The sequence below is a fragment of the Chanodichthys erythropterus genome, chromosome 13 (assembly GCF_024489055.1).
Source record: "Chanodichthys erythropterus isolate Z2021 chromosome 13, ASM2448905v1, whole genome shotgun sequence".
Taxonomy (NCBI): Eukaryota; Metazoa; Chordata; class Actinopteri; order Cypriniformes; family Xenocyprididae; genus Chanodichthys; species Chanodichthys erythropterus.
The window spans coordinates 22,190,343-22,196,918 of record NC_090233.1 but is presented as its reverse complement, the minus strand read 5'-3'; positions in this window follow the sequence as shown (position 1 = coordinate 22,196,918).

Sequence of the window (6,576 nt, the reverse complement as noted above, 5' to 3'; positions counted from 1 at the left end):
ACATGCGCAACTTGACACATGTGCATGTAATCGTCAAACACGTGCACACACACACACACACACACACACACACACACACACACACACACATAGCTGTATATATAGGCCAATATGGCTTGGCAAATGATATGTTTGGATAACATCTTCCTCTGGCATGCCAAAGAAATTAATATGAATGGAAAATATTTTCTCCCTTCTACCACATACTCTCTGTTCTCTGTGGTGTCTCCTCCTAGCAGCAACAATTGCAGCCATGTCGCAAAATGGGTTAAGACATGATTTTTTGGGTGTTAAATAGTGGCGCAAATACCAGTAAATTGACGAGTGCAAATATTAGTAAATCACATTGTGTGATTAATTTAAATACTTATTGCATTTGTAGGAGTTTCCCTTTCAGACGCAATTGAAATTTATGGGAATAAATTTTGCGTCTGAAAGGGAAACTCCTACAAATGCAATAAGGTCACCCACAAAAATAACTCAGTCCACGCCTTTTTTCAGCGCTAATTTTTCACTGCGCATCTTTTGTAAATCCCGTAGTTTTTTAACACCAAAAGAGGGTTTGCGCTGGTGCATGATGTTAGTAAATTTGGCCTTTAATGTTTCTAGTATATATGTTAGGGATGCACCAATACCGATACTAAGCTCATGTACTTGTACTTGTACTTGTACTCATACTCGTAAAAATACCCCCGATATCAAAGACCGATACCTCACGTGACATAACTGACAGAATTGTCTGTGCACAGAGACAACGGCCACAGCAGCAGAAACAATGTCAGCCTCAGGGGTGTGGAAATACTTAAAAATTAATGATGGCAACACACACATTGCGAACTGCATGTTTTCAATCACAATTCGTTATCGATTAGTGAAGGAAGGGATAGGTGGAGTCGCACTGAATGACAGACCAGAAGCACTCTCTCATTCACACACGCGCTCTCTCTTTCTTGCGCATGATCCCAGTTCTCTCAGACAGCACACGATCAGTTCTCCTCGCGCCTGAATGGTCAGTCATGCACACATAGTTGTCAAAATGTCCATTGTGTGGAGTATCTCCAAAGAGCTTAGAACCCAAGAGGCGACACTTTGATACTTTTTGGAAAACAGCCACTAGATGGCTCTCTGGTAGCGCGGCCGCCATTATGGGCCGAAAATACTAACTGGATCATAGAATACTTCACATCTTATGCACCCAAAATCACAGATTTCACAACCAAATCAGAAGCGCACTATAGAACAGTTTTTTCAATTAAGTAACCAGTAAATTGTATGGCTCCCACAGTAAATGTTGTATTGTCTTATATATATGTTTTATTTTACCAGTTGTGGAATCCAATCATTCATCCATCTGAGGTAACATAGTTAGCCTACTTTATTGAGTATTTCCAATTTATGCAACTTTACAGATTTATTAATAGTAAATTAAAAATTAATACATCTATATCAAGTTTGCAGCGAACAATATATTTCAGACCTAGTGGAGTAATAGTAATAATAATAGTATAACTAGGTCTGAATTGAAATAGGCTATATTGTACGTTTTAATGGATCACGCTACAAACATAATTATCTTATAATACATGATGCATTGCTGTGTCCATTATTGCATAATTCCCACTTTTGGACACTTTTGCTTCAACGGACATTAGACAAATCTGCAAAATCAAGCTGTAATATTCATATATTTATTGTCCAACATTCCCAATTTTTCTGATGCGTGTCCTTAATTTAATTTCATTTTAAAGAATTTTAACCTAAACTGACTTGGTTTCTAGAGAGCAAAGGTTTTGTGAAAAAAGTGGAAGACTTAAAGGATTAGCTCACTTTTAAATAAACTTTTGCTGATAATTTACTCACCCCCATGTCATCCAAGATGTCCATGTCTTTCTTTCTTAAGTCGAAAATAAATTAAGGTTTTTGATGAAAACATTCCAGGATTTTTCTCCATATAATGCACTTCAATGGGCACCAAACGGTTCAAGGTCCAAACGACAGTTTCAGTGCAGCTTCAAAGGGCTTTAAATGATACCAGATTGAATAAGGGTCTTATCTAGCGAAACGAGCGGTCATTTAAAAAAAAATAAAGTTTTAAGTTTTATAAGCACAAATGCTCGCCTTGCTCTGTTCTCAAGGACAGGGGAGATATAGTCCCTCTTTCTAGTTCCTGTCAGCAATCTGGCTGCCGAGTTTGGAACCATCTGTAACCAAGACAGTGTAGACTGAGGTAGGACAACATAAAGAGAGTTGCAATAGTCCAATCGAGAAGAAATTAGTGCATGGATCACAATTTCAAGGTATTTCCTAGAAAGAAAGTTTCACTTTTGCTATGGATCTAAGTTGAAAAAAAGCTACTTTTTACAACTGCGTTTATGTGCTTGTCGAATTGGAAAAGAGGGTCAAAATAGACACCAAGATTACTTAAAGAACCTAACTGTGTTTTAATAGAGATGTTGGTAGCAGCAGGACCCAATAGAAGCACTTCGATTTTATTTTCATTCAGTTTCAGTGCATTATTTGTCATCCAGGACTTGACTTAATTGAGGCATGAGAAGAGATGATCTAATGAAAAGTCATTATATTGTTTGATTGGAAGATATAGTTGGAGGTCGTCAGGGTAACAGTGATAATTTATGTTATATTTCTGGAATATTGAACTTAAAGGGAGCATGTAGAGGGAGAATAAAAGAGGGCCAAAAATGGATCCCTGCGGAACACCACGATGAATAGCCACGGAGGGTGAAGTGAATGACCCGATATTTACAGAGAAAGTTCTACTCTTTAAGTATGAGGCGAACCACTGTAAAGCTAGGCCCTGGACTCCAACAACACACTGAAGACATTTCAAAAGATTGTCATGATCAATAGTGTCAAATGCGGCACTCAAATCTAAAAGAATAGGATAGCAGAAGACCCAGAATCGATAGACAGCAAAATGTCATTCGTGACCTTCGCAATGCTGATTCGGTGCTATGCAATGCTCTAAAACCAGATTGAAATGGGTCTAGAATAATAAAAGTATCCACGTACGAAATAAACAGTAAAAGTGCAACTTTTTCCAAAACCAATGAACAATGTCCAAATACAATTTAGATTTAATTAAGTTCATCATTAAAGTGATTTTTTTTTAATAAAAATCTAATTTTCATAAGGCAATTTTTGGCATAGTTAATTGTGCAGGAAATAGATAAAAAAACTACTACAAAATATCCACAAAAACACAACATAAATGCATAGTTGAGAAGTAAATTAAAAAAAAGATATATAGTTTATAATATAAAAAATGTATATTTCCTTATGCAATCGCTCTGTAAATGTTTGGGGTCAATCTGACCCCAAAGGACTAAAAAATCAGTACAATTAAGATGCGCTTAAGGGTTAAAATTATAATAATAAAATTAAAGCTGCAAGCAGCAATGAATGGGCCTTCGCACCTGGGGCTACCGCCACCCTGTAAAAACAGTGAACAGTGGGCAACATGCATGTAAGTGAGTAAATACAGGAGAAATGGTAGCAGGAAGTATGGCATGTCGGAATGACTTTGCCATACTTCCTGCTACCAACAGATGGCGCTTTTAATGTGACTGAATATTTCCATGTTGATGTCTTCAGGCCAGGACTGTTATCAAACATGTGAAGTTTAGAACATTGTTTCGTTAATCGCATACATTAGCCAAGTGCTGCATGATTTAACGTGTTTCTATGGTACTTCATGGCATAAACAAATGTGTTTCTGGGAGTGAATTACAGTGCAAAGCATGCCATTTCCGGTTGACAGCAGGTGGTGCTATGACTGAATATTTGCATATAGATGTCTTAAGGCCAGGACTCTTATAAAACATGTGAAATTTGGGGCAGAACAGACATTGTATGCCTGACTTACAACAGCTTCCTCTTTCATGGCGAAAGATCAGACTTTGTCAGGCAGTTACGGACACGCCCTTCAGTGAAAACTCAAGATCTTCACAATTTAACATCGCTAAGGCCTTAAGATTAGACAGACCATGATGTTGATCTGGTTAAATTTTTATGAGGATTTAATCACAGTGTAAAAAATTCCTGTTGCTTGCATGTGGCACTGTGACTGCCATGTAGATGTGTTCACACCAGGACTCTAATAAAATCTGAAGTTTGAGGCAGATCAGACACTGTATGCCCGAGTTACAACAACTTCCTGTTTCATGATGAAACATCGAATTTTGTCAGGCAACCACAGACAAACCCTTCAGCGAAATCTCTAGATCTTCGCAATTTAACGTTGCAAAGTGCCTTTAGATTAGACTGACCAAATATGATGTTGATCTTATTAAAGATCTATGAGGAGTTCATTAAAATATAACATCTGGAAATGGGAAAAGAACAGAAATTCAAAATATCTCACTTCCTGTTGAGTTTTCAGATTGTGCACCCAGGGACTTTCTTGTATTGGGCTGTTGCATGTGTCTACAGAATTTCATACCTGTATGTGAAACATAGCACGAAGGGCACTTAATTGAAATTTTGTAGGTGGTGCTATTCGCATATAAATGTAAAAAATAAATAAAAAAATAAAAATAAATAAAAGCCTCCTGTCATTCATTGCTGCACACGAATGAGGTAAGCTTTGTGTTTTACATTATCTGCCATATGCACATTTACAACACAGCAAACTCATTTGCATTTGTGTAGTGCTAGAGCTCATATACCTGTCTGTGTAATAACTAAAAGAATGTTTATATATCATATTTTCTAGCTAGTTTACTTAAGTTTTTCTTATAATACACCATCCTTTAACCCAAACTGAATAACTAAAAACAAGTTTAAATGGGTAGGAATCTTCTGTAAATATTTTTTATTCTTAATTTTTTAGACATGCTCATTCTGTGCATTTTGAAATCTTTTTGTGTGAAATTATATTTATTTTGTCCATCAAAAGTGTGCTTTAAAATTGACTCGGCGCCGAAACCCCTGCTTTACTGCTGCTCACGTGACGATGCTGCTTGATGAATGCACCCATTGGTTAACATGCATGCCGAAAAAAAAAATGTGCGCTGCTTACGCTTGCTGTGTTTTTTTCTGTAACAAATGTAAATAATAAATGCCAATCCCTTATTGTCCATGATATTCCTGATTAAAGGGAGAAATTAATTGTTCACTGAAAGAATGAGACGTGTAAGTACTGTCTTGCTTATGCAAATCAGCAATGGCTAACCTTTTTTTTTCATCTGTCAGTGGGGCTTTTAGACTTAGAGCTCCTCACATTTAAAAAAGATCACCAAAATATAAAAACTATCAAAACAACAAGGCCAGATAGGAAAGGTGGAAGTCAACTGAATTTTAATTCTGTTAAATAAGACAGAACAATTCAATTATGCTACTAAGTCATAATTAGAGCATATTCAGTGCATGCTGTGAGGATTTTTAAATACTGCTGCCATTTAAACCGAAAGAATGAGTATGGCTATATTTTACAGTGCCCTTGCGGACCATATGTCCGTAATCACACAGACAACTCTTCGGTTCTTGCTGAGACAGAGATTGATACAGAATACCAAGGATATTTACTTTCTCGCTTCTCAGCATGTCTCCCTCGATTGTTTTATTACTTGCGGCAAACTCAACAGCTTTGCACCACAGGGTGTAACACCAGCTCCATCGGGCTGTTGTGAGGTCCTTAATTGGTTTGAGAAATTGACACCCCGTAGGTGGTGTCATTCCGTTTTATTCACAGGTGAACTCAAGAGATTAATTACAAGAACATAGACAACTGACAGTATGCTCATAAAGTCTTTAAAAAAAAATCTATTTTCTTGCTGGTTAGTATTATTAACCGTTAGACTAAACATTTAACTACTCTAACATTCACACACATACATGCATACAGTTTACCAAGGAAAAGAGAGAGCTAAAGCAGAGTACAGGAAGCAAGTTACAGCATTGTTCGAAATTCAGCAGATCAACAGCCTTGAGCAAACCATCAGTTTAGTTTTAACAGGCCCTTCTTTAAAAGGGGTAAGGATACTCAATGTATCAAATAATGAGACTAAGTTTGATACTTGCATGTCTCGCCCATTTGAATTAAAACTGTCCTGATGCAATCTGTGGAGGCTCCCGTTGAATCTTTGCTGATATTGTCTTGATGAAAGAGAACAAGTTGGATTCAGAGGATCTTTGGTGAATGGAAGGTCTAGGCCGAGGGCTGGCACAAGCTTGGGGTTCCTTAGAAGCTTCTAGCTTCTTAACATCATCTTCACATCAGCATTTTCAGTACAGGAAAAAAAGAGAGGGAAGAGAGAAGAGACTGTGATCTTGTGATCAGTAATTTTAAAGGGTGAAGATGTCGCACCCACTTGAGGTGTCTGAGCCAATAAGGAGTTTTTCCCTTAGAGGGAGACTTTTACGGTCTTTGCCCTGTAGCAATATATTAGCATAAGACATTGGATTGGATGTTTGAGAAATAACCTTCTAGATTCTTATAATACTAATGTGTCACAGAGTTAGTAACATGCAACATAAATTACCAAATAGGAAATTAAAGTTGGAGTCCGTAGATACCAAACATGCTACCCATGTGATTTCAGTTAGCTATAAATTTGC